Genomic DNA, 11,271 nt, shown 5'->3' with positions numbered 1-11,271 from the left:
TGAGAATTGGCTAGGTCAATAAGTTTCATCAGCCAAAAAGGTTATTTTTTTTTAAGATGTCAAATCATAATAATACACAGAAAAAATTTAAATAAACAATTTAATACCATTATTAAAATGGGATCAGGATCATTATTAATTATCCCATGAACACTGAAAGGAAAAGAAAGGAGTACTATCAACAACTACATATGCAGAAATTTTATAAATTAGGTGAAATGAACCAATTCCTTGAAAGATGCAAACTACCAAAATTCACATAAAGAAAAATAGATAATAAGTAATTAAGGGCAGAGTCAATAATTTTCTAAGAAAGAAAGCAGCAGAACCAGGTTGTTTCACCTATGAATTCAACTAACATTCAAGGATTAAATGATACCAATTCTCCACAATCTCTTCTCAAAAAGAGAAAGAAAGGGGACACTCCTAACTCACTCATGAGTCCAGCATAACCCTAATACCAAAAGCAGTTAGGGACATATATTTAAAAAAAAAACTATAGACGATATCTCTCATGAACATAGTTATAAAAGTCTTTAACAAATATTAGCAAATTGAATCCAACAAAGTACAAAAAGAATTATACAATAAAAACAAGTGAGATTTATATTATAGGTGAGTAAGACTAGCTCAGCATCATAAAGTCAATCAGTAAAACTCAGTACATGAAGAGAATAAAGAAGAAAAAACACAATCATATAAACTGATGCAGCAAAAGCTTGTGAGAAAATCCTGGTAAAAATTCTCAGCAATCTAGGAATAGAGGGGAACTTCCTCAACATGATAAAGGACATCTACAAAATAACTACTGCGAGCACCATACTTAATAGTAAGAAACTGAATGCTTTCCTCCAAAGATCAGTAACAAGGCAAGGATATTCTTTCTCACCATTTTTATTTACTCTCAAACCTAGAGTCCTAGCCAATAATAAACAAGAAAAAGAAACAAAAAGTATATAGATTGAAGAAATAAAATACCTTCATTTGTAGATGACGTAAGAGTAGATGGAGAAATCCAAAGGAATCAGCAAAACTCTCTCAGAACTAATAAGCAAGGCTGATAAAACAAAATGTTGTATATACATACAATGAATTTGGATATACACTATAAAATGGATGAACCTTGAAAACATGCTAAGTGAAATAAGCCAGACACAAAAGAACAAATACTGTGAAAGTGAAGTCGCTCAGTTGTGTCTGACTCTGCGACCCCATAGACTGTAGCCTACCAGGTTCCTCTGTCCATGGGATCTTCTAGGCAATAGTACTGTAGTGGATTGCCATTTCCTTCTCCAGGGGATCTTCCCAACCCAGGGCTCGAACCTGGGTCTCCTGCATTGTAGACAGACGCTTTACCATCTGAGCCACCAGGGAAGTCCAGAACACAAAAGAAAAAATACTGTATGATTCTGCATATATGAAGTATCTAGAATAGACAAATACTGAGATAGAAAATAGAATAGAGGTTGCCAGGAAATGGGGAGAGAGGAGACTGGCATGTTATTTTTTTTTAATGAGTACAGAGTTTCTGTTTGGGGAGATCAAAAAATTCTGGAAATGGATGATCATAATCACTGAACAACATTATGAATATATTTAATGCCACCATATTGCATATGTTAAAATAGTTACAGTTGTAAATTTTATTTATGTATATTTTACTACAGTAAAAAAAACAAAAAAATCCAGTCAGGACAGTCTACAAAATACCCCATCAGTACTCCTGAAAACCATTAATGTCAGGCAAAGCAAGGAAAGTTTGAGAAACTATCACAACTAAGAGGAGCCTAAAGAAACATGACAAATGTAAAGTGGTATCCTGGATCAAATCCAGGAACAGAAAAAGACATTAGGTTTAAAAACCAAAGAAATCTGAATAAACTGTGGCCTTAGTTAATAACAATGCATCAATAATGGCTCATTAATTGTAACAAATGCATTAGACAAATGTTAATAATAAGGGAAATTGGGTGGAGGATATATGGGAACTCTATTCTCAGGTTTTCTGTAAATCTAATTATGTTTTTTAAAAAATAAAGTCTATTTTTTAAAAAGCTAAAAGATACTCTGCTTCAACAGAATTGTAAATTAAATCATCTGGGGGCACCCTTGTACTGCAAAACAACCAGATTATGTTAAAAAATTCAGAGAAGTATATATGCATTGCTGAAAATTTGAAGGAAGCAGAGGAAATTTCCATGTGTCTTGCTGATGTCTCCCCCTCTAGCTCCTTACCCTCTCAAACAAAACAAAACTGATTGTGTGAATAGGCAATTAAAAATAAAAGGACTAATCAGAGAAAATGCCCATTAAAGAACTGTGCTCAGAAAATAAAGTCTGTGTTTGGTCAACAGTAATATGGAGCAGCTGAAATTGAGACCCTTGCTCAAAGTTACTAAACCAAATGAAAAAAAGCTAAAGCAGTTCCAGATTGGTAGTGCCCCCAGGCTCCCAGCAGAACCAAAACAAATCTTCTTCAGAGAAAAATACCTCTAATTAATCCCCCCGGATTCCTGGAGTAAGATCAAGAAAATGTGAGTTCACCAACAAAACTCACCAATCAGAAAAGAAACAAATCACCATTAGTAAAAAATGAGCAGAAATAATAAATATTTAGAACTCCCAAATGAGATTAAAACTGTATTAGCTGTAAAAGCAGAATATCTATTTAGAAAATATTTAAATAAATAAGGGATAAAATCATAATGGTGAGCAAACAACAAGACCAAGCAAATGTACAAATAACCAAATAAACCTTTCAGGCTTTAAATAAGCATTTGTTAACTGATCCATGTCAATTTTCTAGACACCTGAAACTAACACATCACTGCAAATGAACTCAGTTCAGTTCAGTTCAGTCGCTCAGCCGTGTCCGACTCTTTGCAACCCCATGAATCGAAGCACACCAGGCCTCCCTGTCCATCACTATCTCCCGGAGTTCACTCAGACTCACTGATAGAGTCAGTGATGCAATCCAGCCATCTCATCCTCTGTCGTCCCCTTCTTCTCCTGCCCCCAAACGCTCCCAGCATCAGAGGTTTTTCCAATGAGTCAACTCTTCACATGAGGTGGCCAAAGTACTGGAGTTTCAGCTTTAGCATCATTCCTTCCAAAGAAATCCCAGGGCTGATCTCCTTCAGAATGGACTGGTTGGATCTCCTTGCAGTCCAAGGGACTCTCAAGAGTCTTCTCCAACACCACAGTTCAAAAGCATCAATTCTTTGGCACCCATCAGCTTTCTTCACATCCATACATGAACAGTGGGAAAACCATGGCCTTCACTAGACAGACATTTGTGGGCAAAGTAATGTCTCTGCTTTTCAATATGCTATCTAGGTTGGTCATAACTTTTCTTCCAAGGAGTAAGCGTCTTTTAATTTCATGGCTGCGTCACCATCTGCAGTGTTTCCACTGTTTCCCCATCTATTTCCCATGAAGTGATGGGACCAGAGGCCATGATCTTAGTTTTCTGAATGTTGAGCTTTAAGCCAACTTTTTCACTCTCCACTTTCACTTTCATCAAGAGGCTTTTTAGTTCCTCTTCATTTTCTGCCATAAGGGTGGTGTCATCTGCATATCTGAGGTTATTGATATTTCTCCCAGAAATCTTGATTCCAGCTTGTGCTTCTTCCAGTCCAGCATTTCTCATGATGTACCCTGCATATAAGTTAAATAAGCAGGGTGACAGTATACAGCCTTGACGTACTCCTTTTCCTATTTGAAACCAGTCTGTTGTTTCATGTTCAGTTCTAACTGTTACTTCCTGACCTGCATATAGGTTTCTCAAGAGGCAGGTCAGGTGGTCTGGAATTCCCATCTCTTTCAGAATTTTCCACAGTTTATTGTGATCTACACAGTCAAAGGCTTTGGCATAGTCAATAAAGCAGAAATAGATGTTTCTCTGGAACTCTCTTGCTTTTTTGATGATCCAGCAGATGTTAGCAATTTGATCTCTGGTTCCTCTGCCTTTTCTAAAACTAGCTTGAACATCTGGAAGTTCACGGTTCATGTATTGCTGAAGATTGGCTTGGAGAATTTTAAGCATTACTTTACTAGCATGTGAGATGAGTGCAATTGTGCGGTAGTTTGAGCATTCTTTGGCACTGCCTTTCTATGGGATTGGAAGGAAAACTGACCTTTTCCAGTCCTGTGGCCACTGCTGAGTTTTCCAAATTTGATGGCATATTGAGTGAAGCACTTCCACAGCATCATCTTTCAGGATCTGAAATAGCTCCACTGGAATTCCATCACCTCCACTAGCTTTGTTCTTAGAAATGCTTTCTAAGGCTGACCTGACTTCACATTCCAGGATGTCTGGCTCTAGGTGAGTGATCAAACCATCGTGATTATCTTGGTTTTGAAGATCTTTTTTGTACAGTTCTTCGGTGTATTCTTACCACCTCTTCTTAATATCTCCTGCTTCAGTGAGGTCCCTACCATTTCTGTCCTTTATCAAGCCCATCTTTGCATGAAATGTTCCCTTGGTATCTCTGATTTTCTTGAAGAGATCTCTAGTCTTTCCCATTCTATTGTTTTCCTCTATATTTTTGCATTGATCGCTGAGTAAGGCTTTATTATCTCCCCTTGCTATTCTTTGGACCTCTCCATTCAGATGCTTATATCTTTCCTTTTCTCCTTTGCTTTTTGCCTCTCTTCTTTTCACAGTTATTTTAAGGCCTCCTCAGACAGCCATTTTGCTTTTTTGCATTTCTTTTCCATGGGGATGTTCTTGATCCCTGTCTCCTGTACAATGTCACAAAGCTCCGAACATAGTTCATCAGGCACTCTATCTATCAGATCTAGGCCCTTAAATCTATTTCTCACTTCCACTGTATAATCATAAGGGATATGATTTAGGTCATACCTGAATGGTCTAGTGGTTTTCCCTACTTTCTTCAGTTTGAGTCTGAATTTGGTAATAAGGAGTTCATGATCTGAGCCACAGTCCGCTCCTGGTCTTGTTTTTGTTGACTGTATAAGCTTCTCCATGTTTGGCTGCAAAGAATATAATCAATCTGATTTCGGTGTTGACCATCTGGTGATGTCCATGTGTAGAGTCTTCTCTTGTGTTGTTGGAAGAGGGTGTTTGCTATGACCAGTGCATTTTCTTGGCAAAACTCTATTAGTCTTTGCCCTGCTTCATTCCGTATTCCAAGGCCAAATTTGCCTGTTACTCCACGTGTTTCTTGACTTCCTACTTTTGCATTCCAGTCCCCTATAATGAAAAGGACATCTTTTTTTGGGTTCTAAAAGGTCTTGTAGGTCTTCATAGAACCATTCAACTTCAGCTTCTTCAGCATTACTGGTTGGGGCATAGACTTGGATTACTGTGATATTGAATGGTTTGCCTTGGAAACGAACAGAGATCATTCTGTCGTTTTTGAGACTGCATCCAAGTACGGCATTTCGGACTCTTTTGTTGACCATGATGGCTACTCCATTTCTCCTGAGGGATTCCTGCCCGCAGTAGTAGATATAATGGTCATCTGAGTTAAATTCACCCATTCCAGTCCATTTTAGTTCGCTGATTCCTAGAATGTCAACATTCACCCTTGCCATCTCTTGTGTGACCACTTCCAATTTGCCTTGATTCATGGACCTGACATTCCAGGTTCCTATGCAATATTGCTCTTTACAGCATTGGACCTTGCTTCTATCACCAGTCACATCTGTTAGGGACCAAACGACGGGCTCAAGGACCTGAGTCATGTTTACCAGAAAAAGACAAGACATGTGCTCATCCTGCCTGGCCAATCATGTAACACCAGCTACTCCTGTAACTGAGACAAAAAACTGCCTGTATATAAGCCACCATACTCCTTTGTTCGGGGCTTTTGTTGGATTCTGCTGTGCCGGATGAGACTTGGGCCCTAGCGCGCTAGAAATAAAACTCCCTTCTTGCCTTTGCATTACTGTGGTGGACTTGCTCTCTCTCTCGGTTGGTTCGGAGATACAGGCTCGGAGCATAACATTTGGGGGCTCGTCCAGGATCTCTGTCCCACCGGGGAGGACAACTCTCCTGGTAGAAGGGAGTAACCTCGTTAGGAGATAAGAGCTCTGAGCACCGGTGCTAACGTTGCAAAAGCCCAGATTAAGTCCAGGGCCCAGTATCGTACTGGGGAGGCATCTGGGTATAAAATGCAGAAGCAAGTCCAGCGTAAGGCCAGGGCCCAGTATCATGCTGGGGAGGCGGCTGGCTCTGGTTACTGGATTAAGTCCAGCGTAAGGCCGGGGCCCAGTATCGTCCTGTGGAGGCAGCTGGCTCTGGTTACTGGATTAAGTCCAGCGTAAGGCCAGGGCCCGGTATCGTGCTGGGGAGGCAGCTGGCTCTGTGAACATCCTGCAGGTAAGATTGAGTGCATTGTTGGTGGCCACCTTGCGTTTGTTATCTGTTTGTCTATTTGTGGTGTCTGTGTTGCTCTTTGTGTGCTCTGTTGGCTCCCAGTGTACTTTTCTGTGATCATGGGACAAACAACTTCTACTCCTTTATCTCTTATGATTAACCACTTCTCTGATTTCAAGTCTAGAGCTCAGAATCTTTCGTTACTGGTGAAGAAGAGCAAACTGGTGACTTTCTGTTCTGCTGAGTAGCCCACCTTTGACGTCGGATGGCCACAAGAGGGAACCTTCAATCCCCAAATTATCCAGGCAGTTAAAGAGAGAGCTCAAGGCCCGTGGACGGTATGAGGCCGGTAGCGGCCCTCGGCGCGCCGGGCCCGGGTCTTCCCGGAGTCGGGTTGCTTGGGAATGCAGCCCAAAGCAGGTGGTAAATCTAAGGCTAAATACCGGCATGAGACCGATAGTCAACAAGTACCGTAAAAAAAGTTAAAAAAAAAAACTTTAAAGAGAGTTCAAGAGGGCGTAAAACCGTTAAGAGGTAAATGGGTGGGGTCGGCGGGGGACCGCCCCCCAGCCGGCGACCGGGCGCCGCCAGGCGCATTTCCACTGTGGCGATACGCCGCGACTGGCTCCGGGATGGCTGGAAAGGCCTGGCAAAAAAAGTGGCTCGAGGGGGGCCCCCCCGTCTCGCGGCAGCGGGTCCACCCTCCCTGAGTGTTACAGCCCCCCAGCAGCAGCACTCGCTGACTCCCAGGGCCGAGGGAGCCAGCCCTCGTCACCGTGCTCTTCCCCCTCCCGGCGCTCCCCCCCACAGGGGGGCCACTCCCGTGGGGGGGGGGGGCGTCCCCCAGAGGGGGGTGCGCCGGGGTCTCTTCCCGGGGGGGCATCTCCGAGTGTACCGCCAGACTCTCATGGCCGGCCTTAAAGCGGCCGCCAGATAGCCAACTAATTTGGCCAAAATAAATTCAGTGAGGCAGGAGCCAAATGAGAGCCCAGCAGCCTTCCTTAAAAGGATAATGAAAGCTTTTAGACAGTATACCCCTATGAACCCACAGGCAGATGAGTCACGAGCGGCAGTTATGTTAGCATTTATAAATCAAGCAGCCCCCAATATTAAAAAAAGTTACAAAAGATAGAGAGGTTAAATAAACAATCCTTGCAAGATCTAGTGACGGCAGCTGAGAGAGTTTTTAATCATAGAGAGGCCCCAGAAGAGAGAGAGGACCACATTAAAAGAAAAAAAAAATTTAGAGCTGAAGAAAATCGTAAAAATCAAAAAGAGCTGGCCCAGATATTTTTTGCGGGGTTAAAAACAAAAACAGGTTCCAAAAAGGAAAAAATTGGACTCAAAAACTGAAGAAAAAACGACAAGGCGTAAGCTTGAAAAAAAAACAATGTGCGTTTTGTAAAGAGTTTGGACACTGGAAAGATAAATGCCCCCAAAAAAATCTAAAAGAGGAGCCCAAAAACCCCAAAAACGAGACTCCCTCTCCAGACAGTCATATCCTCTACGCAGGTGAAGATAGCGACTAGGGGGGGTCAGGGCTCAAAGCCCCTCCTCGAGTCCTGGGTAACTATAAATGTAAAAAAAAAAACACCGGTTGGCTTCATGGTGGACATGGGAGCCCAATACTCAGTCTTAAACCAAAGAGATGGACCCATGTCTAAAAAAATAGCTGGGTGCAGGGAGCAACTGGGACTAAACAATACAGATGGACTACAAAATGGCATGTGAACTTGGGGGCCCACCAGGTGACCCATTCTTTTCTGGTGATACCTGAGTGTCCAGCGCCCTTGTTGGAAAGAGATTTACTGTCTAAGGTGAATGCCCAAATTCATTTCGACCACGGACAAGTGTCGGTTTTAGATGGGACCGGGCATCCTCTTCAGGTCTTGTCTCTGGCATTAAAAGATGAATACAGACTCTACTTGCCAGAGGCCCCAGCGACAATAAGCCCCAAAGTACAACCATGGGTTCAAAGATACCCTCAGGCCTGGGCTAAAACAGCAGGAATGGGACTAGCCAAACAGAGGCCCCCTATCATTGTGGAACTGAAAGCCAGTGCTTCCCCGGTGAGGGTATGACAGTATCCCATGAGTCAAGAGGCTTGACCAGGAATTACTCCTCATATACAACGCCTCATAGACACTGGGGTCCTGAAAAGGTGCTGGTCCCCATGGAACACTCCCCTGTTGCCTGTGAAAAAACCTGGGGGAACTGATTTTAGACCGGTTCAAGATCTACAAAAAGTCAACAAACGGGTGAGTGATATTCATCCTATGGTTCCTAACCCTTATACATTGCTAAGCAACTTGCCTCCAAACTACATTTGGTATACTGTTTTATTTATTTATTTTTTCGGGTTTTAAGTATAAACAATGCATTTTATTCTTTTAGTAAACACAAAAATCCAGTAACATTTAAAGGCAGACAAAATAGGCATTTGAATGTTTTTGCAGAATAATAATATTTTTGTTAAAGTATAAGCTATGTTGGTAGAGAGAGAAAAGAATCCAAAAGGTAAATTTAAGCCAATTGTTAAAAAAATGTGGAGTCTATATTCTCAAATATTTCTCTGATGATTAGTGACTTTTGCTTTTATTGTTCTTATTTGCTCTTTCAAATGCTGTTCTTACTGAATTCTCCTTCTGTTCACCTGAAAAGGGGCAAGATTTATAATTTTTATAATAGCCACGTTTTAAGTGCTACTTTTTTCATGTATATCTGAATTTTCATGGCTACACACTAAAAAAGGCAGACATGCAAACAAACACAGGTACATATATGAACATACCACTGATTATGTTTTTTATACTGGTGAACATATATTCCTGCCCTCTAGCAGGTCCTATGTTCAGGACTTCGAGTGGATTACAGGACAATATATAAACAGAACTTACCATGCAACCATCAGAAGGTTCAATCTACCACCATCTACAGCACATGTGCCAGAATATGACACTAAATTTCAAAGGAATAGAATGCCTGAATCCATAATATAGCCAGCCTTTTCCTGAATTAGTCACTTATACAAGGAAATATTGATTATTATCTAGAATATCTATGAAGGAATCAATATTTTTTGGCTTTTTTGTGGTTTTATAACAGTACCTGAATCTCAGTATACTGTTTTAGATTTAAAAGATGCCTTTTTTCAGTTTGCCTCTTGCCCCTGCAAGCCAAGAGATCTTTGCCTTCGAATGGCAGGAAGACGGTGGTCAGACCCCTGTGCAGCTGACATGGACTTGCTTACCACAGGTTTTCAAAAACTCGCCCACGTTATTTAATGAGGCCCTGGACGAAGACCTCCATGAGTATCGGGTTGAACACCCTACCATTGTTTTATTACAATATGTTGATGACCTTACGCTGGCAGCAGCTACAGAGAAAGAGTGCCAAGAGGCAACAGGTGACCTTCTCCAAACCTTGGGGACTTTAGGTTACAGGGCCAGTGCCAAAAAGGCCCAGATTGCCAAGCAAGAGGTTACATACCTCGGTTATAAGATAAAACAGGGCCAGAGGTGGCTAACACAGGCTATAAAAGAAACCATCCTCCAGATCCCTGAGCCGGCTAACCCTGGACAAGTGAGAGAATTTCTGGGAACTGTGGGATATTGCCGGTTATGGATCTTGGGGTTTGCAAAAAAGGCCAGGCCCCTATATAAAGGGACCAAAAAAAAAAACAAGGACTGGAAATGGACTGAGCCAGTGAAAGAGGCCTTCCAAGAGCTCAGGCGAGCCTTGCTAGAAGCTCCTGCCCTTGCCCTCCCTGATCCATCTAAGCCTTTCCAATTATTTATAGATGAAAAGCGGGGGATAGGAAAAGGGGTACTAACACAGAGATGGGGACCATGGAAGCGACCTGTAGCTTACCTTTCCAAGAGACTGGACCCAGTGGCAGCTGGATGGCCACCTTGCCTCCGTATCATCGCGGCCACCGCGCTCTTAGTCCACGATGCTGATAAACTGACTTATGGACAGAGACTCTTGGTCTACACTCCTCATGCCATAGAGAGAGTTTTAAAGCAACCCCCAGGTAAATGGATTTCTAATGCCCGCTTGACGCACTACCAGGCCTTGCTACTTGACACCCCACGGATTCATTTCCAAACGCCCTGCACTCTAAATCCGGCCACTCCTTTGCCCAATCCAGAGGAAAATAGCCCCCTCCATGATTGTGATGAGATACTGGCCGGGGTAACAGCAATACAAAAGGACTTAACCGATACTCCACTGGATGACAGTGAGCTAAAATGGTTCACAGATGGCAGCAGTTATGTAAAAGATGGACGGAAACGGATGGGAGCCGCAGTAGTAGATGACTCTGGACAGACGATATGGGTAGAGGCCCTGCCCCCGGATACCTCAGCACAAAAGGCAGAGTTAATTGCCCTGATTCAAGCATTAGAGAGAGCCAAAGAAAAAAAAATAACTATTTTCACTGACAGTCGCTATGCTTTTGGCACGGTACACATCCAGGGCCCGATATATCGGGAACGAGGGTTTTTGACAGCTGAAGGAAAAAAAATTAAAAATTTGCCTAAAATCCGTAGACTTTTAGAGGCTGTACAGATGCCTCGGGCTGTGTCAATAGTACACGTACCTGGACATCAAAAGGGTGACAGTTCCACAGCATGAGAAAATCATGCCGCAGACCTGGCAGCTTGAAAAGTAGCTGATGAAGATTTCATCACCCCTGTGTTGGCGATCGGACTTCCACCTCCAGATATGGGAACTTTGCCCCTAACCCCTGAGTATTCATCCACAGACCTTGCTTGGATCCAAGAACACACCAACCTTCAAAAAGGTAAAGATGGATGGTACCAAGACTCAGATGGCTACTTGATACTCCCTGCTCAGTTGGGACAGCAACTATGTGAGCATTTACACTTGTCTACTCATCTGGAAAAAAAAAGACTCTGATGCTCTTT

General features: G+C 42.4%; 1 non-coding gene across 1 annotated transcript; it reads right to left on the bottom strand.

Moving 5' to 3' along the window:
* Nucleotides 1–1,302: 1,302 nt before the first annotated feature.
* Nucleotides 1,303–1,374, bottom strand: TRNAC-ACA (transfer RNA cysteine (anticodon ACA)). The gene has a single exon. It is a non-coding gene; the product is annotated as a tRNA-Cys (tRNA).
* Nucleotides 1,375–11,271: the final 9,897 nt, after the last annotated feature.

Source organism: Capricornis sumatraensis, chromosome 2 (assembly GCF_032405125.1).
Source record: "Capricornis sumatraensis isolate serow.1 chromosome 2, serow.2, whole genome shotgun sequence".
In the NCBI taxonomy this organism is placed as follows: Eukaryota; Metazoa; Chordata; class Mammalia; order Artiodactyla; family Bovidae; genus Capricornis; species Capricornis sumatraensis.
The sequence above is the reverse complement of the archived record's forward strand: the minus strand, read 5'-3'. Positions and strand labels throughout refer to the sequence as shown.